This window comes from Neomonachus schauinslandi, chromosome 4 (assembly GCF_002201575.2).
Source record: "Neomonachus schauinslandi chromosome 4, ASM220157v2, whole genome shotgun sequence".
Taxonomy (NCBI): domain Eukaryota; kingdom Metazoa; phylum Chordata; class Mammalia; order Carnivora; family Phocidae; genus Neomonachus; species Neomonachus schauinslandi.
In genome coordinates this window covers 73,469,875-73,497,371 of record NC_058406.1, presented here as the reverse complement: position 1 = coordinate 73,497,371, position 27,497 = coordinate 73,469,875, and the positions used below count along the sequence as shown (strand labels likewise).

The 27,497-nt window shown below is 39.7% G+C and overlaps 1 pseudogene; it reads left to right on the top strand.

Moving 5' to 3' along the window:
- Window positions 1-5,279: 5,279 nt before the first annotated feature.
- The window catches only part of LOC110580642, a 46,170-nt pseudogene continuing 23,952 nt past the window's right edge, over window positions 5,280-27,497 (top strand).

Sequence of the window (27,497 nt, the reverse complement as noted above, 5' to 3'; positions counted from 1 at the left end):
TAAAATAAAAATTTAATACAAAAAGCAAGAAAGGGGTACCTGGGTGGCTCAGTCAGTTAAGCGTCCAACTCTTGATTTCAGTTCAGGTTATGATCTCAGGGTTGTGAGTTCAAGCCCCACATCAGGCTCTGTGCTGGGCAGGGAGCCTGCTTAAGATTCTCTCTTTCACTCTCTGCCACTCCCCCCCCCCCCTCTCTCCCCATTTAAAAAAAAAAAAAAAAAAAAGGCGAGAAAGAATCAGCAAACTCAAAGATAGGGCAGTGGAATTCATCCAATAGAGGAACAAAAAGAAAAAAAGAATGAGAAAGTATGAATATATAGCTTAAGGAACTTATAGGATAACAGCCAGCTGACCAATATTTGCACTGTAGGAATCCCAGAAGGAGAAAAGAAAGACAAAGGACCAGAAAACTTATTTGAGGAAATAATGGCTGAAAACTTCCTTAACGTGAGGTAGAAAACAGACACCGAGATCCAAAAATCCAGACAGTTCCAAATAAAATGGACCCAAGGAGACCCACAAGACACATTATAATTAGTGAAAAAAAAGACAAGGACAGAATCTTAAAACCAGTAAGAGAAAAACTACTTGCTAGGGAACTCTTTGCAGGACCATCAGCAGGCTTTTCAGTTGAAACTTTGCAGGCCAGATGGGAGTGGCAAAATATATTCAAAGTGCTGAACACTATTAGACAATGGTTGAAAATAAAGAAGACAAACCAAAAAAATATTTACATGCTTAGGAAAATGGATTTAGGGTTGTGGGGGAGGCAGTAGATTGCATTATTGAGACAGAAATTTCCTCATAGAGATTATAATGTGTTTGTTTCTTGCTTGTCTTTGAACACTGCAGTATCTACTAGGTATTCAAAGTGTTTAGTTTGAATATTTGCTTGACTTGTGAAAGATACAGTTACAAAAAACTGTTGACCCAGTAATGACTGATCATTTCACAAGTTCTTTAAAACTTGTCAGCATTTATCTCCTTAGAAAGTTAATTTTCTTTCACTGAAATTATACAGCAATTTATTCTGTGTGTTGCACAGAATGGCCGCATCCTGGGGTGCCTAAGTGGCTCAGTCGGTTGAGTACCCAACTCTTGATTTTGGCTCAGTTCAAGATCTCAGGATTGTGGGATAGAGCCCCCAGGTCGGGCTCCGTACTCAGCAGGGAGTTTGCTTGGATTTTCTCTCTCCCTCTTCCTTAGACCCTCCCCCACCCCATGTGCTCTCTAAAATAAATGACTAAATCTTTAAAAAAAAAAAAAAAAAAAAAGCTGCTTCCTCAAAAACAAACAAAAATGGTATATTAATAAAACTCAGACATACTTTGGGGTTATATTCACTGTAACTGTGGACTTATTATGATTCCTTTTAGCCCTGAGGACCAGGCTTAGAGTAGAAAAAAAAAATTACAACTGATCTCAATCTCAAAAATTGCAGAAACAGTCTCTTCCACTAACACATGCAGTTTCTGAGAATTCAGGCCAAACATCCAGCTATCCACCAGAAAATACACAGGGAATTACCATTGAAATGACTAGTCACTCAGCTTGCCTTGTGGTTTTAGTTTCTGTAGTGAGGATTTGAAGACCCTTGCTACTTTCAGTTTCTATTTCACATTCTAATCATCTGTTCTCTGATGGCCGGGGGTGGGTAAGAAATCCCCAGGACTGGGGAAGAAGTAGATCAGAAACCAACACACGTAAACTGAGGGACAAAGAACTCTTAAGACATTCTCAGGGAAGCAGCTTTCTTACCAGCTCTAAAGGATCTCTGCTACTGAATTTACAGTTAAGGAAGACTGGAGCAAGGGTGGGAAAGATTTGCAAGGGTCAGAATGTTTTCAAAACTTTCTATCCAGGATAGGGTGCAGTAGAGCCTGATGTGGACCATTAGACACAATTAATGACTAAATTGTGATGTTCTAACACAGGGAGCAGAATTCACTAAGCTCCAGCTACATCTGCTTACTGCTGAATCAGACACAAGCATGAGTGGGGACTAAACTGACAATCTGAAATGTCTTAACACTGTTTTCCTCTCTTTGCCACCTTGAGATCTACAGAGATCATACCTGCCACTTAAGTTACCTTTGTTTTTTATAAAACCTGATTAAGTTATCTCAAACTGCAATCTGAAAGTCTGAAGAACTGCAACTGTATTATCTTTATGAGAAAGAGCAATGAATGGGATATAAGGTAAATAGCTTGCTTACATTGTTAAAAACGGAAAAAGAAAAAAATTGAAACTCAGTGAACAATGAAGAGGTTTAATGAAAACAACTATATACTTTTAGTCATAGACTTGAACCTAATAAGATGGATTTCTTCCTTTAGAAATAATCCTGGATTAATTAATGTTTATTTTCTGGCACACACTCGTTCCTTAGGGCTTCTTGTGCTGGATTCTGTTTCTCCTCTATTGTCTCTACTATCATGAATCATTTGAGTTGCCCAACTTGACCCATCAATACTGTCTGGCAATTTTGTTTGCTCCTTAGAGCTCATACCTTTGGATTTCTTGCCATGACACATGCTTCATGCATTTTCTTCTTGTTTGATTTCCATTTATCTCCTTGCTAAAAGCCTTTCCTCCCCCTCCAAACTCAAATCAAAAACAATGCAAAACAAAGCAAAAGCAAACAATAATAACAAACAAAACCAACTAGAATTGTATGGCTGATAACAGAGATGATTTCCTCTAGACACGCCATCACTAGCACTTCTGAGCCTTTTCTCCTATATTTCTTGGCATTTTCCTTTTTTATACTTTTTTCCCCTTCTCCTTCAGCTCTCTTTTCTAAGCCAGAAGTTATACTGGTATAAATAAACATTTACCTCTATTTTTTTTTTTTTTTCACAAATAGGCTAAGAGTGTCGAGTAGAAATGCCAATGTCATACAAATAGCCACTTGTAGGGCTAGTATTGGAAATCAGGTCTGCCTTACTTCAAAGCCAAATGTGTATTTGTGTGTGTGTGTTGATCCATTCTTGCATTTTAAAAAAAAATATTTTTATTTATTTATTTGGGAGAGAGCAAAAGTGAGAGAGATCACAGAGACAGAGGGAGAAGCAGACTAGCTGCCAAGCAGAGAGCCTGATGTGCTGCTTGATCCCAGGATTATGGGATCATGACCCAAGCCAAAGGCAGACACTTAACGACTGAGCCACCCAGGCGCCCCTTTTGCATTGTTTTTATTTACAAAAGTTTATGAGGCTCTAACAGAGTTAAAAAGAATGCATCTCAGAGCACACATCACAGGCCGGGCTAGGAAAGGCAGAGCAACTGTTAATTATATATGGGTGTGTTCATGTTGAATCTGCAAAGATGTTTTGGAGATTGGGCTCTCCTAAAAGCATTAAAGATGTCACCCAGATAATATTTGGGGGCAATGTGTAAAATACTTCTATTAATATAAATACACAGTGCTAATGTTATTCTTTAGGAGGTCTGAAAATTCAGACCCATAGTTCCCTCTCCCATTAGTGACATCATCCTAAAGCACAAAAGCTTGTAAGCCTCCAATATCTGCAAATAGATTTGGATTGTGTATCTTCTGTTTTTCTAGCTAACTGTAGATCATCACTGCCAGTTCCCCATATCCTTGTAATCTAAAAATGATTATGACCCCTGCTTTATGTAAATCAGGCAACCAGAACTCTACAAATGTACGGTACCAATATTATATTGAAGATGCATTAGAATGGAAATAGACTTGGCATTGGAGTCTGTAAAATCATGGAGTCCCTCCTTGGGTTCGGGTTGGCCTGGGCATTTCCTGGCTCCCATGTCCATGGTGCTGTGCCATTTGCAAAGGATCACCTATGATCTGTTCTTAAGCAGTTTGTTTTTATTTGTCACCTGAATAATCTCCAGTGCATTAGCTATTAGGAAGAGGGGAGAATGAGTTCTTATAATTTTTAAAAAGCAGTTTCTACCACTGGCTAATAAGGGAATCCATAACTTTTCAATTAAGATTTTAGTGAAAGTCAAGCAGATACTGGATTTTTATTTTCTGTAGTAAATAATCACTTCTAAAATGGAAGAAAATTGCTCTTATAATAAGGCAAGGCAGAAAACCAAACATTTTCTTAAAAATGCTTTATCAGCAACTCTTCAGGTTATAGGAATTGATGCCCAGAAGTCAATGGCCAAGTATTATTTACAAAGGTATTTTCACTCTCACTCTCATTCATAAAACAATCATGAATTGAAGTTTTGACTGAAGAAGGCACTACTACAGCTATATAAAAAATTCTTTAAAAGTACAGTTATAAGGGGCACCTGGGTGGCTCAGTCGATTAAGCATCTGACTCTTGGTTTCGGCTCAGGTCATGATCTCAGAATCCTGAGATGGAACCCGTGTTGGGCTCTGTGCTGGGCATGGAGCCTGCTTGAGGTTCTCTCTCTCCCTCTCTTTCTGCCCCTCCCTGGCTTGTGTGTCCTCTCTCTAAGCTCTAAATAAATAAATAAATAAATAAACAAATAAACAAACAAATAAATAAATGTTTTTTAAAAAGTACAGCTATAAGAAGTAAACAATTATGATTTGTTAGATTATGCTACATAATGACCTGGCAGGGTTTAGTATAATACAGTTTGACTAGACATAGCCCTACATTAGAGGGAAACAAGTTGATAAATGGTAAAAGCAAGAAGTATAATATAACAAATGGTGGTCATAAAGATTCAATCTAAGGATTCGGGAAGGTAAAAACTAGGGAACACAAGCAAGCCAAAAACCTAAAGGGAAGAGTCAGATTTAAACTAAAAATAGGTAAAACTCAGGAAATGGATTTCCTTATGCCCACCAAATACTTAAGAACCAATGGGGTAGCCTGTAATAGTCCTGAGAAGGGCCTAGAACTTATTTTACTATGACCCTCTTTGCTGTCTTTTTTTCAAAAATTTCTTTAGAAACATTGGCCATGGGGCGCCTGCGTGGCTCAGTCGTTTAAGCGGCTGCCTTCGGCTCAGGTCATGATCCCAGAGTCCTGGGATCGAGTCCCGCATCGGGCTCCTTGCTCGGCGGAGAGCCTGCTTCTCCCTCTGCCTGCCTGCCACTCCCCCTGCTTATGCTCTCTCTCGCTCTCACTCTCTCTGTGTCAAATAAATAAATAAAATCTTTAAAAAAAAAAAAAAAAGAAAAGAAACATTGGCCATTTTGGGAAGTAGTATGTCCCCAAGTTCAGGAAGCAAAATGACTTTCTTTTCTGTAAAACCAGAAATTTTGAACTATCTCATCTCTTCCCTTGCAGACAAAGTCACACCATAGACATGACACCAAAGATCCACATGCCAGCCCCAGTGTGCCTCATTGAGAACATCAGAGGGCAACTGGTGGCTAATCAGGAAGCTTTGGAGATCCTGGCAGCCAATAAGAATCCTCTTGTTGTGGTGGCTATTGTGGGCCTCTACCGCACGGGCAAATCCTACCTAATGAACAAGCTGGCTGGAAAGAACAAGGGTGAGTGGCACCAACAAAGCTCTGCCAAGTCCTTCCTGTCCACCCACACTGCCAGCACTGAGTGCAGTGATGAAAGGAGAGAAAGTTAGAGACAGGGAGTAATGCCAAAAGCTAATGTTTGGGCTACAGGTGGCTAATTATCTTCTGGGAAGCAAAGGCAGAGGTCTGTTCCTGACATATCATCTCTTTTTCTTCTCTTAGTTTCTCCCTAGGAAAAGCATATTATCCAATCTTAACGAGGAAGACATCAATAAAATAATTTCTATACATGTAATTATAAACTACTAAAATGTGTGACATTCCTGTAAAAAGGAAAAACATCAAATTTACAACCTATGGTATTTGATACTCTCATTTTCCCATTCCTCTATTCTAATTCAGATCAATACTGGCTATACTTTTTTTTTTTTTAAAGATTTTATTTATTTATTTGAGAGAGAGAGAATGAGAGAGAGCAAGCACATGAGAGCGGGGAGGGTCAGAGGGAGAAGCAGACTCCCCGCCCAGCAGGGAGCCCGATGCGGGACTCGATCCCGGGACTCGATCCCGGGACTCCAGGATCATGACCTGAGCCGAAGGCAGTCGCTCAACCAACTGAGCCACCCAGGCGCCCCTGGCTATACTTTTTGATGTGTCCTCATCGTGCATTCCTTAAACCCTAGCTCAGTTGTCAGGAAGATTTCCAACTTCCAGATCCCCTCCTCTCTTACTACCTCTCCCTTCCCCCTTGCAGGCTTCTCTATTGGAACCACGGTGCAGTCTCACACCAAGGGTATCTGCATGTGGTGTGTGCCTCATCCCAAGAAGCCAAACCACACCCTAGTTCTTCTTGACACAGAGGGTCTAGGAGATGTAGAAAAGGTAAGGAACAAGAATTCCTTTTGATTCCTCCTCACCTCTGAACATTCTTTACACAGGGAGGGAGGTTCTTGTGTTTGTTTTTCTGAATTTGTACTTCTGTTTGACAGAGTATACCTTTTTTCCCTTTCTATTTTTAATTAATATTTTAATCAAAATTTGGAAATCTGAGATGAGAAAAATATATTTATAAGCCAGAATCATGACTGGGACAAGACACTAATGTAGAGCTAGGCAGTTAACTGAAATGCAGAAAAGATGGTACAAATAAAACCACTCTCACGAGTCTGATCCTGCAGAGAAGAGTGATTAGTAGTGAGCTCTGGGTCAGAGGATCTTAGGTTCAAATAAGGGCTCTGGCACTTGTAGCTTTCTGACTTTGACAAGCAAATCTCCCCAGATCTTTTATTTTCTTTTTGATCTTAACCAACTTAGCATTTGAACAGTAAACACGGGGGCTTTTTCCACTTCTATACTGGTATTTAACAACCAGCCCACTGTGTGGGGGTTAGGAGGAAGACTTGATTTGTAGCACTTGCCAGTTTTCTAAATATTTCCATCAAAGCGAATTCCAAGCTTCCAAAGTGAAGTCACTAAACTCATGGTTCAGAACAATGAGTGTACAATCAGCTCTTGTGAGCTGGTATGAGCTGGCTCTAGCACCCAACAGAATCTTTCCCTGGCACTTCCCTTGTTTTTCATGTTTTCATTTTGCTTTTGATTTGCCACAAAATCAAAATGGTTACCTCATTTTGTGCTTTAGTTTCCACATCTGTAACATGAAAACGTAGTTATAAACATATCTCATAGTATTGCTTTGAGTATTAGACAAGACCAGTAATGTGAAATGTCTTGTGTATAATAACTAGTCAATAAAATAGATATACATATTATGTGTACAGGCCAAATTTGTTTTACACAATTGAAGATCTTGATTTTTTCCTTTTATTTTAAAATTCCAATATAATTAATGTACAGTTTTACATTAGTTTCAGTTGTATTATATAGCAATTCAACAATTCTACACATTACTCAGTGCTCATCACTGTAAGTGTACTCTAATCCCCTTTACCTATTTCATCCATCTACTCCCTCCCACCTCCCCTGTAGTACTAATCAGTTTGGTCTCTACAGTTAAGAGTCTATTTTTTATTTTCATTTGTCTCTTTTTTTGTTTTGTTTCTTAAATTCCACATATGAGTAAAATCATAGGGTATTTGTCTTTATCTGACTTATTACACTTAGTATTATACCCTCTAGGTCCATGTTATTACAAATGGCAAGAATTCATTTTTTATGGATGAGTAATATTCCACCGTGTGTATGTATGTATGTATGTATGTGTGTGTATAACCACATCTTCTTTATCCATTCATCAGTCGATGGACACTTGCATTGCTTCCATATTTTGGCTATTGTAAATAATGTCGCAATAAACCTAGGGGTTCATGTATCTTTTTGAATTAGTGTTTCTGTATTCTTTGGGTAAATTTCCAGTAGTGGAATCACTGGATCCATATGATCCATATGGTAGTTCTATTTTTAATTTTTGGAGGAAACTCCACCCTGTTTTCCACAGTGGCTGCAGCAGTTTGTATTTCCACCAACAGTGCACAAGTGTTCCTTTTTCTCCACATCCTCACCAATACTTGTTGTTTTTGTGTTTTTGATGAAAATCTTGATTTTAAGTACTCTGGTTACCCCACTAACTTTGACTATCCATTGCAAATACCTAACTAGTTCTAAGGAAAACTGCTGAAGGGGGAAGAGTTAAGATGGTGGAGAAGTAGGGGGATCCTGAGCTTGTCTCATCCCTCAAACATGGCTAGATAGTTATCAAATTAGTCTGAACACCCAAGAAGTCAATCAGAGGTCTGAGAGAACAAAAACTGCAAGTCTACAAGTAGAAAAACAACCACCTTTGGAAAGCCTTCAGGGAGCAAAACAGTCCACCTACTGGAGGCCAGAGCTGCTTACACCAAGCCCCATGCTCCTGGAGAAGGATTTCCACGGAAACAAGTCAACCTGAGAATCAGCCCAGCAGGCCCCTCCCCGAGAAGACCAGCACAAACAACTGCCTTGCACCAAATTTATTGATCACAGAGTGCTACAAAGCTTCAGCTCTAGGGGACATAGGATTGAGCTTCCTTTTTACTTTTATTTCTTTTAAATTTATTATTTTTTCATTTATTTTCTTATAGTTCCAAATCTTTTATTAACCTTTTATTATTAACTTTTTAAATTTTATATGCTTTTCATATATATTTTTTATTTTTTTCTACTTTCATTTTATCTTATTTTTTTATTTTAGGATCTAGATTCTCTTAACAAGTAGACCAAAACACACCCAGGATCTAGTGGGTTTTTTTGTTTTCTTGTTTTGTGTTTTTGTTTTCCTTCCTTCGTTTTTTGCGTTGTCTGTTTGTTTCAGTTTTTTGTGTTGTCTTTTCTCTGTCTTCTTTTCTTTTCTGGGCAAAATGATGAGATGGAGGAATTCACCCCAAAATAAAGAACATAAGGTAGAATTCACAGCCAGGGATTTCATCAATACAGACATAAGTAAGATGTCTGAACTAGAATTGAAAACAATAATTATAAGGATACTAGCTGGGCTTGAAAAAAGCATAGAAGACACTAGAGAATCCCTTACTACAGAGATAAAAGAACTAAAATCTTGTCAGGCCAAAATTAAAAATGCTATAACCGAGATATAAACATAAATAGGTGGCATAAAAACAAGGATGGATGAAGCAGAGGAACAAATCAGTGATATAGAAGATAAAATTATGGAAAATAATGAAGCCAAAAGGAAGAGGGAAAGAAAGGTAATGAACCATGAAGGTAGAAGAAGGGAACTCAGCACCCTAGTAAAATGTAGTAACATTCATATCATAGGAGTCCCATAAAATAAAGAGAGAGAGAAAGGGGCAAAAGGTGTATTCCAACAAATTATAGCTGAAAACTTCCCTAATCTGAGGAAGGACACAGACATCAAAATCCAGGAAGCACAGAGAACTCCCATTAAATTCAAGAAAAGCCCACCATCAGAAAGGCATATCATAGTCAAATTCACAAAATAGACAGACAAGGAAAGAATCCTGAAAGCAGCAAGGGAAAAATTAACCTACAAGGGAAGACAGATCAGCTTTGTAGCATATCTGTTCACAAAGACTTGGCAGGCCAGAAAGGAGTGGAAGGAATTATTCAGTGTGCTAAATGGGAAAAATATACAGCCAAGAATTCTTTATCCAGCAAGGCTGTTATTCAGAAAGGAAGGAGAAAGCGTTTTCCAGACAAACAAAAACTAAAGGAGTTCGTGACCACTAAACCAGTCCTGCAAGAAATTTTAAGGGGAACTTTTTGAGGGGAGAAAAAAAGACCAGAAGCAACAAAGACTAGAAAGAACCAGAGAATATTACCAGGAACACCAACTCCACAGGTAACACAAGGGCACTAAACTCATATCGCTCAATAATCACTCTGAACGTAAATGGACTAAATGCTCCAATCAAAAGACACAGGGTATCAGAATGGATAAAAAAGCAAGATCCATCTAAATACTGCCTGCAAGAGACTCATTTTAGACCTAAAGTCACCCGCAGATTGAAGGTTAGGGGATGGAGAACCATCTATCATGCTAACAAATGTCAAAAGAAAGCCAAAGTAGCCATACCTATAGCAGACAAACTAGATTTTAAAACAAAGACTAAAACAAAAGATGAAGAAGGGCATTTTATCATAATTAAGGGGTCAATCCATCAAGAAGATCTAACAATTGTAAATATTTATGCCCCCAACTTGGGAGCACACATATACATAAATCAATTAATAACAAACATAAAGAAACTCATTGATGATAATACAATAATAGTAGGGGACTTTAACATCCCAATTACAGCAATGGACAGATCATCTAAGCAGAAAATCAACAAAGAAACAATGGTTTTGAAGGACACACTGGACCAAATGGACTTAACAGATATAGTCAGAACAATTCATCCTAAAACAGCAGAGTACACATTCTTCTCGAGGGCACATGGAACATTCTCCAGAATAGATCACACACTGGGTCACAAATCAGCCCTCAACAAGTACAAAAAGATCGAGATCATACCATGCATATTTTCAGACCACAATTCTATGAAACTGGAAGTCAACCACAAGAAAAAAATTGCAGACCTCAAAAACATGCAGGTTAAAGAACATCCTATGAAAGAATGAATGGGTTAATCAGGAAATTAAGGAAGAAATTTAAAAAATACATGGAAGCAAATGAAATTGAAAGCACAACAGCCCAAAACCTTTGGGATGCAGGAAAGGCAGTCTCAAGAGGAAAAGTATATTACAATACAGGTCTACCTCAAGAAGCAAGAAAAGTCTCAATATACAGCCTAAACTTACACTTAAAGTTAAGCACTAGAAAAGAACAGCAAATAAAGCCTAAAGCCAGCAGAAGGAGGGAAATAATAAAGACTAGAGCAGAAATCAATAATATAGAAACAAACAACCCAGTAGAACAGATTAACAAAACTAAGAGCTGGTTCTTCAAAAAATTAATGAAATTGATAAGCCCCTACCAGACTTATCAAAAAGAAAAGAGAAAGGACCCAAATAGATAAAATCACAAATGACAGAGGAGAGATCACAACCAACATCACAGAAATACAAACAATGACAAGAGAATACTATGCCAACAAACTGGACAATCTGGAAGAAATTCCTAGAAACTTACAAACTACCAAAACTGAAACACGAAGAAATTGAATACTCGAACAGACCCATAACCAGCAAAGAAATTGAATCAGTAATCAAAAATCTCTGGGCTATGGGCGCCTGGGTGGCTCAGTTGGTTAAGCGACTGCTTTCGGCTCAGGTCATGATCCTGGAGTCCCTGGATCGAGTCCCGCATCAGGCTCCCTGCTCAGCAGGGAGCCTGCTTCTCCCTCTGACCCTCCCCCCTCTCATGTGCTCTCTCTCTCTCTCTCATTCTCTCTGTCTCAAATAAATAAATAAAATCTTTTAAAAAAAAAAAATCTCTGGGCTAAATGGCTTCCCAGGGGAATTCTGCCAGACATTTAAAGAAGAGCTAGTACCTATTCTTCTCAAACTATTCCAAAGAATAGAAATGGAAGGAAAGCTTCCAAATTCATTCCACAAAGCCAGCATTACCTTGATTCCAAAAACTCCACTAAAAAGAAGAATTACAGGCCAATATCCCTGATGAACATGGATGCAAAAAGTCTCAATAAAATACTAGCAAATCAAATCCACAGTACATTAGGAGAATTATTCACCACGATCAAGTGGGATTTATTCTTGGGCAGCAGGGCTGGTTCAATATTCCAAATCAATCAACATGATATACTACGTTAATAAAAGAAAGGATAAAAACCATATGATCCTCTCAATAGATGCAGAAAAAGCATTTGACAAAATACAGCATCCATTCTTGATAAAAACCCTCAACAAAGTAGGGATAGATAGAACACATCTCAACATCATAAAAGCCATATCTGAAAGACCTACAGCTAATATCATCCCTAGGGGAAAAACTGAGAGCCTTTTCCCTACGGTCAGGAACAAGACAAGGATGTCCACTCTCATCATTACTATTTAACATAGTACTGGAAGTCTTAGCCTCAGCAATCAGACAACACAAAGAAGTAAAAGACATCTGAATAGGCAAGGAAGAAGTCAAACTTTCACTATCTGCAGACAATATGATACTCTATGTAGAAAACCTGAAGGACTGCACCAAAACATTGCTAGAAGTTATACATGAATTCAGCAAAGTGGCGGGATATAAAATCAATGTGCAGGAATCTGTTGCATTTCTATACACCAATAACAATGAAGTAGACAAAGAAATCAAGCAATCAACCCCCTTTGCCATGGCATCAAAACCAATAAGATACCTAGGAATAAACCTCACTAAAGAGGTAAACTAGGTATTTACCCAAAGGGTACAAAAATACAGATTCAAAGGGATACATACACCCCAATGTTTATGGCAGCATTATCAACAATAGCTAAACTATGGAGAGAGCCCAAATGCCAATAGACTGATGAATGGATAAAGAAGATGTGGTGTATATATATAATGGAATATTACTCAGCCATCAAAAAGAATGAAATCTTGCCATTTGCAATGACATGGATGGAGTAAGAGTGTATTATGCTAAGTGAAATAAGTCAGAGAAAGACAAATACCATGTGATTTCATTCATATGTGGAATTTAAGAAACAAAACAGATGAACATATGGGAGGGAGGGAAAGAGAGAGAGAAAGGGAAACAAACCATAAAAGACTCTCAGAGAACAAATTGAGGGTTGATGGTTGGAGGTGGGTGGGAGATGGGGCTAGATGGGTGATGAGTATTAAAGAGGACACTTTTTGTGATGAGTACTGGGTGTCGTTTGTGATGTCTCACTGAATTCTACTCCCAAAACCAATATTGCACTGTATGTTAACTAAGTAAATTTAAATTAAAAAAAAAAATAGCTACAGGATTCAAAAAAAAAAAAAGAAGAAGAAGAAGAAGAAAATGAAAAAGAAAAAGAAGCTACAGGATATCATTATGGGTGTCACATTGGCATACTGGCTGTAGTTGCTTCCCATGTGCTCAGCATGCCACATGCATGTCTCAGATTGGGCAGTCAGAGTAGAGAACCTGCATATAATCTCCTAATCACCTGATGAACTTTGCCTAGGATAGGATGCCAGGCAGACCTTCTGAGTCCTGTTTTATTTATGAGGAATTTACATTGAGAGTCATGTAAGGACATAGGCCTTAATTTATTTACACTTGACTAAAGTAGAGGTCACACAATAGAAGAACTGCTACTAAACTGGCATTATATTGAGTACTTTGCTTTTAGCTTAACCACTTACCAATATTCCTTGACATTTTCCCCATTTTCACTCACCTGCTATGTGTCTAAAAGTGGTTTCTGTTCATGTTGTGAAAAGTCTGATTTTCGACTGCTTATAGTTGTGTGGTATGGTAGAGTTAAAGTCTCTATGCCTACTTGGGTTACATCCAAGCATTTATACATTGACTAAACTATCATTGAACTCTTTAAGTCTTCACAATGTAGAAATCCAGGCCAAAGGTTTTCATGGTTTTAGAGAGGTCAGTATACATACTCTTTTCAAGAGTTTCACAATGCCTCTCATTAGCAGGTATATATACACTGTGTTGGCGCTATATATATACATATATATACACACACAAACACACATACTGTGTAGTTACATATACATACTGTGTCAAGTCTATATGTATATACACACATATATCATATACATATATATACACACAGTATAGTAATCATTCAAGCTGAAGTACATTAGGTGATACATTAGACCATCTTCAAAACTCTAATGATTTTTAAAACAGAAATAGCTTTCCAGAAGTGCTTTTCTTTAACCAAAGTGGAAAAATGCATTATATATGTGTGTGTATATATATACACACACATATATATGTATATTTATGTGATTATAAAAATAATTCAGTCATTGAAAAGAAATTTATAATATACATAAAAGTATAAAAATAAAATATAACCTCTAATCCTTTGACACTAGCAAAACAATGTGTGGAATACACTTTGTTATAAAACATATTGCTGAGCTAGAAACACTGTTAATTTTGGATTATATATTCTTTTGGGAATACATATATATTTATATATTATTGATTTATAAGGCTTTTTTTCAGGAACAGAATATTACACACCATGAATTATTCTTAACTGACATTTCCAAATTTATCTACAAACAATAAATTTATTGGAAAGCAGTTTGGAGAATGCACAAAAAATTCAGTTCTTCTACATACAAAGTTCACAAAACATTCAATTGTCCCTGAAACTCTTTTTAGTTCACTGGAATAAATGATAGATGGCATTGATCATAAGAAAAAGCAGCTGGTTTCTCAGCACTAGACCGGTTTCAAAGTAGCCCTGCTCTACTGTCACTTTCAGTCTCAGCTATATTAATAGAAAATAAAGTCATAAACTTTGTCTTGAAATTGGAACCACTTTTACATTCATAGAGAAATGAGTAACTCCAGACCTTATCAACTACAAAAAAGTTATCAAACAGAAATTTAAGGAGACAAGAGGAAAGACACACAGAATCAATGAGTTCTTGACTAGTATCTCCCAGATTAGAGTGGAATATAATTACAAACTCTTTTGACACACTGATCAGTCATTTTAGAATCTGAGACTATTTTCTTTTGGCTTGGGTAAGAATTCTAATTTATATTGTCTAGGGATCCCCCAAGTGCCCCAATTTTATTAGATAACTTTGACAGAGAAGAGGTAGCAGTTTGAAGCATGTTTGTTTTCTTTTGCTTTGTGATCAAGATAGATAATTAAAGATCTCAAGGGGCCTTTATATTAATATAAGGACTTCTAAGAGAAAATTTTTTAACTTTTCAATTAAAATATGACATAGAAACTGTAAAATGCTCAGCTAAAAAGTATATAGTCAGTGAAATATCACAAAATGAACATATCTCTATAATTATTACCCAGATCAAGAAAACAAAGGCCCTTTTTTCCAAGAAAGGTAACATTCACAGGTTATGGGGATTAGGCCATGAATATATCTTCGATAGGCCATTTTTTTTTAAAGATTTTATTTATTTACTTCACAGAGAGAGACACAGCAAGAGAGGGACTACAAGCAGGGGGAGTGGGAGTGGGAGAGGGAGAAGCAGGCCCCCCGCCCAGCAGGGAGCCCGATGCGGGGCTCGATCCCGGGACCCTGAGATCATGACCTGAGCTGAAGGCAGACGCTTAACGACTGAGTCACCCAGGTGCCCCTGGATCAGGTTTAACATCATTTCAGTCTCTCTTACAATCTACCTACTTATCAGCAGAATATGACTGTACTCCACATCAGACATCAGAATTTTTAACTTCTCTTAACATGGCGACTGTGTGCTCATATCTCATTGAGATGTTAATTGCATTTTCCTCACACAAATCAGATAGAACATCTTTCCATATGCTTGTTCACTAGTTCTTTGTCCTTTTTTGTGAAAGGGCTGTTGATATCTTTATACTGGGTAGTCTGTCTTTTCCTTGATTTGTATGATTTCTTAATTTATTCTGGACATGAGTTTTTGTTGGCTTGATGATTTGACAATGTCATTTCCCATTCTGTGACTTGCTTCGTTAACTCTTCTTACGGTGTTTTTCATGAAAAGAATTTTTTAATGTTAATGTCATCTAACAACATTTTATTTTATGGGTAGTGGAGCCTGTGTGTGTGTGTTCTGTATGAATTATTTTTCTTGTACTAATATATTTATCATTTTCCCTTCCACATTTAGGTCCATAATCCACTGAGATTTTTTTCCTCGTGTGGTGGAAAGTACAAGTGTCAAGTATTTTTCTGGAGGATCACTCATTTTCTCATCAATTTCCCCACCCTTATGAAGGGTTACTCTGTCATCTCTTACTATTTGTTTTAAAGATTTTAAGTATACCCAACATGGGGCTTGAACTTACAACCCTGAGATCAAGAGTTACATGCTCTATGGACTGAGCCAGCCAGGCACCCCCAGGGTTACCTCTGCCATAAGTTAAATGTCAATATATGAGTATACCTGTTTGGGGGCTCTCTCTTTTGGTCTATTTACTCACCCAGATGCAAATATTACAACATATTACTTACTAAAATTTTAATAAGTTTTTATTTCTGTTCTAACCAATCCTTCTAGAATGTACTTCAAAAGTACATTTGACTTTACTTGATCATTTGTGTTTCTATATACATTTTAGAATCATCTTATACCCCAAACAATGGTTTATATTTTCACTGGGATTACACTGAATCCATTAAAAAATATTTCTATCAGCTTTACTTTGAAATCAACATTTATATTCATTTTGAAAATTTTTAACTGGATACAGAATTTTGGGTTGCCTTTCGTTCTTACTTAGTACTTAAGAGATGTTTTTACACTTTCTCTAATTTCTACAGCTTCCAGAAAGAAATCCCTCACATCTTCCATTTGTTTCTCTGTATGTAATGTTCGTGTTTCTCCAGCAGCCTTCAAGATTTATTCTTTATATTTAGATTTCATTACTCTGCCTATAGTGTGCCTAGTTGTGTTCTTCTTTGTGTTTATCCTGTTTGGGCTTCCCTGAACTTCTGGATCTGTGAGTTATTGTCTTTCAGTAATTCTGGAAAGTTATCAGTCATGATCTCTTTCCTTTCCATTTCTTCTTTTGATATTCCAATTACATGCACAATAGTATATGATTACTGAAATTGTGCTTTTCATTTTTAGCATTTTCCTCTAACTCTATCAGAGTTTCCATTTCTCTATTGAACATACATATGTACTTATGTGTGTACACATTAGATCCCTTTACCCAATAATCATAGTGTTTTAAAGGCCCTGTCTGATTGTTCCAACACTTGGGCTATCTCTGTTTCTGGTGCTTGTTTTATCTCTTCATAATGGATAGTTTTACTTGATTTTTCTGTGTATCTCATTTTTTTTATTGAATGCTAGGCATTGTTTAAAAAATAGTTGAGATTGAGATAATATTTATTCCTGGAAATAGGACCTCTTTTAGGTTACAATATTTGTGGCAAGCATTGATTCAATGCAGTTGTAGTTCAGTTGGCTCTGGGTTTTGCTTTTTCTATAGCTGCTTCAGTGTACCAGAAGCCTCAGATTTCCCCAGTGCAATTCTGCTACTACATTGTCCTTTATGTAAGGCCTGAAATGCCAGAAGGTTTGTCTTGGTATTATTGTTTCTCTCCCAGTTTTAGCAGCCCTGACATATCTATGTCACATGGGTCTTTTCTTTAGGCTCTTATTCCTACCCCAGTGATAGGCTGCTGTTACTTGTAACCCAGTTCAAGGTTCCTGGTGAAGGCATGGGTTATCTGTGTTCTCCAGGTATTGCTGTGCAACCACAAACTGTGGAATGCTCAGGTGGCCCGTCCAGACTAGGGAGCTCCCTCATGTCTCATGCCCCCCACCAAACCTGCCTGATGGAGGCCACTTTTATGGTCTTTCACCAAACCTTGTGTAGCAAGATATTACAAAATAAGACTCTTTGTGTCTGAGTATTTTCACTAATCCCCAAGGTTGAGCACAGTAGGTGCCAAAAAAACCCACAATTTCTAAAACAAGATACTAGACCATCTTTTCTGGAGTTCAACTAATAGAATATGAAAACACATCATTTCAATTAAATTAAGCCTCATCAACCTCTATCAGTTTAGGAAACCATTTTGACAATTCTTATTTTACCAATAATACACTCCTGTGACTGAGACTTATTGAATATAATTTTAAAAGATATTCTTCCTTGCAACAATTACAAACCACGGAATCTGGAAGAAAGTTCAAATTTATTTTTTCTTTCATTACCACATAATAATTTTTAAAAATCTTGTTTATATTTTAAAAAAACTAAATAGCTTTAGATACTTTTATTTTTCTAGAGTGACATCTTTATAACCTCATAAAAAAAATGAAAAACAAAAACATAAGTGGGGGTACATTTCTTGGATCCAGTTAGGAGAGAAAAGACTATCCTTATTCATGTGCCCACCCTCCTCCTACGTCAATGTCTGTGTCCCAGAAATTACAGGGCCATTATACATAGTCCAGCTTGGGTTCAACACTCCTAATGGCCAAGTTTAATGTCAGGACCCATAAAAATCTGTCTCTGATATCACTGTATACACTTTTAGAGTTATAACAGATATTTCAGTTCTAAATATTATATAGTTGTCTTTTGCAAGATGAGTTCATACAATCCCGCTAGAGATTATATTTTTCTAGGTACACTTCCAGTGTGGTGTGGTCATGTGATTAAGTTCTATATATAATATGAACAGAAGTATATGTATGTCACTTGTGGATCTGGGCCTGAGAACTTTGAACCTGTACTCCATGAATCTCTTTTCTTTCCTACTGTCTGGATCACAAATGTGGCAGCAGTCAAGTTTTGATCTTGCAGATGAATACAATGACTTAGTGGGTATAGAACAACAAGATGCAAAAAACCTGCATCCCTGAATGATCTTGTGGAGGAATGTTTCCATTCAAGCCAAGAGCAGAAGGACTATAGCATGCCTTCTAAGCTGTACCAAGAGCCTCCTGAATAAGCTTTCTCCAGTATCCCCTCTCTATTCTACCTCTTCTCCTGCCATCAAAGTGATGGACCTCAAGCACAGCTCTGAACATGCCTAATAATCTTCAAAGACTACATGCCCCCAGGATAAAGTCTATGACCGAGATTGCAATTGATCTTTCAACCTCATCCTCAAAGAGTTCATTGGCTACAGTGGACTCTGGCTAATTCCTAGCATTTACTCACTACCATTGCATATTTGCTCATTCCCTTCCTTTGCTTTAAAATACAATTCATCCTAACTCTTTGATGAAATCAGTCATCCTTCAAGATCCAGCAGAAATGATACCCTCTCATGAAGCCATCTATAATTTTTTCAAGTATAATTAATTGTTGCTTTTAAGGAGACTCAAATATTTCATTTGTAACATTATATTAACACTGATCACTTCTCATTTTATTTACAGTATCTGCCTCTTCAAGGTACAGTTTCACCAAGAGTGAGAACTTTGCCTTGGTCATTTTAAAATATCCATTAACAATGGGTCCCATCTTGGGTTACATGCATTAGTAAAATGTGCCCTCAAGTGTTGAAGGTAAAAAACAAAACAAAACAAAACAAAAAAACACCTCATTGCCCAACCTGAATACTCCCAAGGAAAGACAACTGAAAAAAAACCCAATAATCTAATTTCACCATGATATTACATAAGAAGAGTACATTTTAACATTTAATATTAGGAAGGACAGTATACAAGCTCACTTTAAGGTCAACTTTCCAATAAAAATGTGATTAATAGCATTACATAATATATCAAAGGAAAAATATTTTAAAGCTTCAATATGAAATTCTACTTACACAGTGGGTTACACTATTATGACACAAGTTTGTCATATTAGGAACTTAAAAAAGGTATGGAAGTTGAATCTCTAATATCTAAATGCTGATACTTAGTTTCTACCTCATTATTGTCAGAATCAATTTCACAAATTGATGAAAGTTAGGTATGTATATATATATATATACACATATATATGTACATATATATATACACACACACATCAATATATTGATGAAGCTGGGTAAGATTCTTATTATCTTTTCAATTCACTCAGAACATTCTGGACATAGGAAAACAGCTGATGAACCAGAGACCACATTGTTCTAGCAAAATAGCTCCTACCATATTCATCCAGAAGACAAGATGTCATAAAAAAGTAATTTAATTTCAATTCTTGTTCTATTGCTCAGTATAAGGGAATAAAATTTTAAGATGCATTAAAATGGTTCATCTGTATGCCTCAACTTTGTATGCCAGAATTATTGCTCATACTGAAACTCAAATATGATGGGAAGTGCCCTAACAGAAGTAAAAATTGGAAACTAAGATAAAATGTCTGTAGGGGCGCCTGGGTGGCTCATTCGGTTAAGCGGCTGCCTTCAGCTCAGGTCATGATCCCAGGGTCCTAGGAGCAAACCCTGCATCGGGCTCCCTGCTCAGTGGGAAGCCTGCTTCTCCCGCTGCCTGCCACTTCCCCTGCTTGTGCTCTCTCTCTCTCTGTCAAATAAATAAAATATTAAAAAAAATAAAATAAAATGTCTGCAGCATTTGTCAGCTTTAAAAAATGGTGCTTATGGGGTGCCTGGGTGGCTCAGTCTTTAGGCGTCTGCCTTCTGCTGGGGTTGTGATCTCAGGGTCTTGGGACCAAGCCCCGCGCCGGCCTCCCTGCTCGGTGGGAAGCCTGCTTCTCCCTCTCCCACTCCCCCTTCTTGTGGTCCCTCTCTCACTGTCTCTCTCCACTGTCTCTCTCTCCGTCAAATAAATAAATAAAATCTTTTTAAAAAATAAAAATAAAAAATGGTGCTTATGATTCATTTGCTCATTTTAAACATTTACTTTTGAGTTTTTATTATTTTATTTAAAGCAGAACCTCAAATTATATAAGCTTCACGATATCAAAACCCATAGAATAAGCAGAGTAAAAATCGAGAAAAATATGCAACAAAATCAGTGATTATCTCCGGACTATTACACTAGTCTTTTTTTTTATGTAGTGTTCACTGATTCATTAGTTGGGTATAACACCCAGTGTTCATCAGATCATGTGCCCTCCTTAATGCCCATCACCCAGTTACCCCATCCCCCCACCCACTCCCTTCCCCATCCCCCCACGCCCTCCCTTCCGCATCCCTCAATTTATTTTCCTTTTTTTAAAAAAGCTGCTTTTACTTATTTTTTTTTTAAGATTTTATTTATTTGAGAGAGGGGAAAGGGGGATAAAGGGAGAGGGAGAAGCAGGTTCCCCGCTGAGCAGGGAGCCTGATGCAGGAACTCCAGCCCAGGACCCTGGGATCATGACCTGCCCAAGGCAGATGCTTAAGCAACTGAGCCACCCAGGGGCCCCTATAATACTAGTCTTATACATATAATATGTAACTTATAATACTATAATGCTTATATAAGTATTTTTAATATGAAAAGAATATTCATGCTAACTACAAGAGTACTTTTTATAAAAATGAGTGAGAAAGGAAAGACAAAATAGGAAATGAGCAAGTAAATATTACAAAAAAACCCACACAAACCCATTCAAACAAACAAAACCCAAACCTGTCCCCTGACAAGGCACCCCGAGAGACAGGCAGCCGCCGGCCACCATGCTCCCCGCATTCCCGCCCGCGGCTCTGTTTCTCCACTGAGGCCACGGAGCCGACTGCGCATGCGGCGCCGGCCGGGCTTGGGAGCCCAGACAGCCGAGGCGCCAAGAACCGCTCGCACCTGCGGCGCGCCATGTCTCACACGCCCCGCTCTCCCGCCTCGGCGAAACAGGCGAAAACCCCAGAGTTAGAGCCGCAAACGCTGTGCGTGTACTTTCGATTCCGGTCCTCTGCACCCCGCCCCCCTCCACGGCCGCATGGCTGTAATATCCGGCAGCTCTCCCGCTTCCAAAGGGAACACGCGGTTTCCTGAGAAGCCAGACGCAGGCGGAGCACGCGAGGGTCGAGCGAGGGGGGCTGAGAACTTGTCCCCTGACTGCAGCGCCCGCGCCATGTCAAGTTCGCTCCTAAACTTGGTTTTGCGTGCACGTTTCGGTTAACAAACTAGCAAGAACAGCACAGGCCCAAACGCAGGCTCCGCACTGCCCGCGGGAAGGCGGCGGAGGGCCGGCGCGGGGAACTTAGCTCCGGCCGCTCAGCGTGTCCCGTGGACCGGGCAGCTGCGGGGGGACAGCGTTCGCGCCGCATCCCGGGAGGCGCCGCTCCCTCTCAGGCGTCACCGGGAGCAAACAACCAAACAAAACCAAACCTACAATTTTGTAAGCTCATTTACGCCTTCCCAAAGCTTTTTGAAATATTAACTCTAAGAACTCCGTTTTCCTGAACTGCACATCAGTTCAAGGTAGCAATATTTGGTATTTTTCCTGCTTATAACACCAAGAAAGGACTCATGTATTATTCCATACTACTCCTCAATAGCTAATGTAAAATAAGATACATTGTTCAGAGGAAGCCTGTTAAACCAATCAATGTTTTTTTCTGACAAAAGGATTTTTAGTTTATCTAGATTTCTTCGAACTTTACAACTTACATGGGCTTATTGACACATATGAACTCATGGCCTTACTTGCTTATTGGAGAAATAGTATATTGATACGGGGAATTTAAAAATAACCTATTAAGAAACTATGTTATTAACCAGTAATGAATCAAGAAGGAATACCTGTCACCCATAATATTGATAAAAACATTGAGGCTTACAAAAGTAAGATCCTTTTTCAAGCTCTCATAGGAGTGATTTGAACTGATCAGTTCAACTCTGGTTCAACTAATCAGTTCAAATCAGTTGAACTCTGACAGCCTGACTCCAGAATGTGTTGGGACAGCCCTAGATGGCTCTGGGTTCCTCTTGCCTGACATCCTCCAAGGGTGCCCTCCTAGTCAGCCCTTGCTGATGACTCTCTCCTGCTTGCTCTTCCTCTTGATGGGATGTGCCCTATCCTTACTTGAGAGAGAGCCAAATTCTTGATCTCTTCTCTCAAGATCACTTCTCCATCCAACCTGCCTCCAAAGCCCACAGATTTACTAAATCTGTCCTCAGCAAGCTCACAGATCACCTTCATTTTGTCTCTTAGAATACTCTCTGATAAGTTCAACCCCCAATATGCTGTATCCTCATTTTCTGCTCATTTTCTCCAGAGCACTTCCCACAGCCTAACATGCACATATTTCTGGTTTCTTAGTGCTTCGTGAGGCAGGAATTTGTATTCTTTTTTTTTTTTTTTTTTTTTGAATCCTGGATACTGAGCATCTAGAATAATGCCCAGCACATAGCAAGTACTCCGTGTGTCTTTTTTGATGTAATACATAATGGCAAACCTAATGATATATCTGGTCCTTCTATGTGAACTGTCTGAATATATTTCATATTATTGATCATTGCCTCCTTCTTGACACCTACTCATCCTATGCTTCTGAGGCATGTTCTCCTGGAACTCCTAGGCCCTTCTCTGGCCTCTCCTTCTCAGTTTCCCTCACATCTTATTCTGTTTGTAGTAATACTCAAAATATTAGTGTTCTCAGGGCTCCATCATCAGTCCTTTGCTTTTCTCATTCTAATTTTATGCATCCTCTGGGCAAAGTGTTATAAGGACATTCCTACAGTTTCCATGCATAAACTACAGTCTTACAGATATACAATGAATGTGTATCTAACTTCCCAGGCAGAACTTTTTCCTGAGCTGCACATCAGTTCAAGGTAGCAATATTTGGTATCCTGTATGAACTGAAAATTTGCTTCTCATCTTACTGAGATGAGAACTTACTATGAGGAGATACAAATGAGCATGATAAACTGAATAAATGCTTTTCTAGCAGGAGATACATGTATTCAGGGTTATACAATTCCATTCAAATGTTCTAAGAGTATACAAGTTATTAAACATGCCCCCCAAAAATTGAACATCCACTGAAAAGACACTATGATAATTTTTGTTCCTTTTTGACATCTATTTAGTTATTCAAGTGAAAAACCTAGGAATCATTTAGATACCTTCTAATCATCTTAATCCTTTAAATCATTCTATATGCTGTTACTTTTCAATTTTAACTATCTTTACTAACTTGCTCCTTTTAGAAAGTTTCCTTGGGTCAGTCTTTTTTCAGTGATATCAGATTATCTTTCTTTTTTGAGTACAGTTAACACACAATGTTATATTAGTTTCAGGTGTACAACTTAGTGATTTGACAAGTTTATACATTATGCTGTGCTCACTACAAGTATAGCTACCATCTGTCCTGTTACGTGGCTATTACAGTATCATTGACTGTAGTCCTTATGCTGTGCCTTTTATTCTGACTCATTTATTCCATAACTGGAAGCCTGTATCTCCCTCTCCACTTGGATTTTCCTTCTTTTTTATTTAGGTACTATCCTGTGCATATATATATCATTCTGCTTTCTCTACTCAGGGTACAATGATGTATTGTCTGTCTACTTCAGTACAACATAAGTTCTAGAGTTATTCATGATTGCTGTGGAAGACACTAGTATTTATCTTGAGCATTCATTCTCTTCCTTTTCTCATTGAAAAAAAAATCTGATTTTTACCTGGGCACATGACACATAGGTTGCAGTTACAATAAGAAATTAGAATTTCTAATTTAAGTAGAATAAGAAATTATAATTAAAGAGACTAAACGCCCCACGCTTCTTTGCAGATAATATTGCCATGACATGTAATTCTAGTAAATAATTATAATGAGATGTTATTATGCATAATCAATCATCTAGGCAATGTACTTAAAGGGAGGAAACATTCCCTCTTTTTCCCTATACTCTTCTGCTGAGTGCAAGGTACATGTGAGGGTAAGAAAATTTTACCCAGAAGGTGGCACGTTAAACAACAGCTAACCAGCATATGAAAGGAACCAGGGCCTCTGATGCTACATAAAGCACAACCAGGGCTTTTCAACTCTTATAAGAGAGGAGGAAAAAAACACATCAGGCCACCCAGGCCAGCTGAATGGGTGCAAACTGCACATGCATTGGACTCAAAAGTGAGGGGAGCTGGGGACTGTGAACAGGACAAGTGTCAACAAGGCCTAATCATAGGAGCAAGCTCTTAGGGGTATAAAGTATCGACCTAATTCCAAGACCTGACCTATAGAAAAGCACATACTCTCCTTGAAGGCAAAGCAGGAGGAATCAGATCTCAACCCCAGTTGGCTGACAAGGGGTTTCATCCAATAAAACAAGCCTAGGACCTAATCAGAAAGTAGGTCCAAAAGGGGGATGACTATAAGCCATTTGCAGCAGCCCTTTCAGAACAACTTTTGGGAAGTGGCTTCCCTCTACCCCAAGACAATGCAGGTGGTTGGGGCCATGCTGGGATTTCACAGGCAGGGAGGACCCCTGGGAGCAAGCGGTGGGTGGGAACAAGGCATCCAGCACTAATCACAAACCCTGGCTACCCAGTGGGGAATATAGCACCTGAAGGCAGAATTGGAGTTAGTGACATTGCCAGGGAGGGACGGGGCCTGATGGCCCGGTGATCCTCCAATAAGTGAGACCTGGGGGCCCTGGCTGCTGGAAAAGCCTGGGACCTCAGTAGTGAGCAAGTCCAAATGGAGACTGTTGCCAGTTTAAAGCCACCCCCTCTGAATGATTTTCACCAACTGGGCTTCCTCCACCATGGAGTCTATGAGGGGGCTGAAGATTGGCCCAAGCCCCACAGACCAGAAGGGCTTAGCCTGCCCCAAGTCAGCTGAGGAGCGGCCTACTGCCTATGTGGGGTCCCGGCAGGTCAGGGTAGCCAGGCACCTGGGGAGCCGGGCAAGTGTTGGCAGAGGCTGACTCACAGGACACACTCCTGGGAGTACAAGGCATCTGACTAATTCCAAGCCCTGAATTACACAAAGGTGCATATTCCCCCTGAAAGCAGAGCTGGAGAAATTTGGACTGCCTTACCTGGTTCTGGATGGCCTGGCTAGTGCACTGATCCTCCATTAAGACACTCCTGGGAGAGAAGCCGGGACTCTATCAGGCAGCAGGTTTAAATGGAACCTGCCACCCATTAGCACCCGAGACCTCAGAAGGATTTTCAGGGGATGGGCTGCCTCCAGCCAGGAGGATACGCAAGGAGTCGTGGACAGTGTGGCTTTACTGTTTTGGAGAGCCTCTGTGCCCCAGGCCGGCTCACTGAATATTTAGTGCGCATGCACAGTCTGAATGCGTGCGCAGTCTGCAAAGAGCCAAGAACCAGCTGCGGATAATTGGCCAACCAGGCAGCTGCCTATCGCAAATTCTACCTACCCAGTGGGGAACAGTTCCCCTGAAGCCAGAGCTGGGGCAATCTCCAGTGCCTTCCCAGGTGGGGCAGGGCTGCCTGGCCGAGTTTTCGTCCGGTAAGAGACTCCTGGGAACCTTGATTGCTGGAGAATCCTGGGACCCTATCAGGCAGCCAGTCTGAATGAGGACTCACTGTCGCCAGTTTAAAGCTACTGCCTCAAAAAGGTTTCAGGTTATGGGCTGTCTCTGCCCTGGAAGCTACGGAGGTGACCAGATGGGCCGGAGTTCTGCAGGTATGAAGGGCCCTGGCTGTCCAAGGTTGGCTGATGGGATGCTTACTGCTCATGCGCAGGCTTTGCACCACAGCAGAGGAACGGTCCAAGTGCCGGGAGAAGTCGGGTCTCAGGAACAGGCTTTTGAGGGTGCAAGGCATCTGCTTAATCCCACGCACTAGGTACCCCATGGTGAATATCCTACTGAATATCCCTGGGAGTCCTGGGTCCAGAAGCCTGGGTCTCCATTAGGCAAGAAGGCCACATGGGGGCTGACTGTTGCCAGTTGATAGCTGCTCGCTCAGAGTAATTTTCTTGGGGGGCGGGGGGCTTTCTCTACCCTGAGACTGTGCAAGTATTTGGAGACCAGCCTAAGCCACACAAGCATGGAAGGCCCAGGCTGTCCAAAGCCAGCCAATGGATTGCATAGTTCACAGGTATGGCCTAGAACAGAATAAGTGTCCGGATATGCCAGGTCACAAAAATGGGCTTTTTGGGGGTACTAGACATCTGCCTCATTCCAAATCTTAAACTACACAAATGTGCATATTCTCGCAGAAGGCAGACCTGGAGGAATCTGGACTGCCTTGTCAGGCCGACTTGCCATGATAGCCTCCAATACAAGACACCTAGAACCCTTAATTGGTGGAGAAGCCCAGGACCCCATCAGGCAGCAAATCCAAATAGGGACTGACTGTCACCAGTTTAAAGCTCCCACCTCAGGAAGATTTGTCATGAGCAGGTGATTGGAGACAGGCCCGAGTCTCTGGGGCCTGGAGGGCCTCGGCTGCCCAAGGCTGGGTGACAGGGTGTGTAAGCATGGGCCAGCAGGTCAGAGTAGCGTGGGCCATGGATCAGGCAAGTGGAGGGAAAGGCTGGGTCACAGGAACAGGTCTTAGGGGTTCAAGGAATCTGCTTAATTCCAAGCTCTCACCTACACAAATGAGCCTATTCCCCCTGAAGGCAATACTGGAGGATACTGTACTGCTGACTTGCCAGGGAAGATGTGACTGACTTTCCAGTATAGTCCAATAAAGTACACCTTGGAGCTCTGGTGGGAGAAGCCTGGTACACAATCAATAGTCAGTCTAAATGGAGAATGTAGCCCACTTGCAACTGCCACCTCAGAGTGGCACCTTTTGAGATATGGGCTCCTTGTATTCTAGAAGCTATACAGGTGTTTGGGCCCAGGCCCTAGATCCCCAGTCCTTGCAAGCCCCAGCTGCCCAGAGTTTACTGAGGGGGTATTATTACACATGAGCTTGCAGCTCATTTCAGGATTATCAGCGATGTGGAATATGGCAAGGGTTGGGAGAGTCTGATCACAGGAGCAGGACCTTGGGAAAACAAGGCATTTACCCAGTCATAAACCCTAAACTAGCCACTGACTAATATTCCCCATGAAGGCAAAATGTGAGGTAATTGGCAGGGAGGGGCTGCTCTGATTCATCCTTGTTTCCTTCAACAGAAATACCTGGGAGCCCTGATA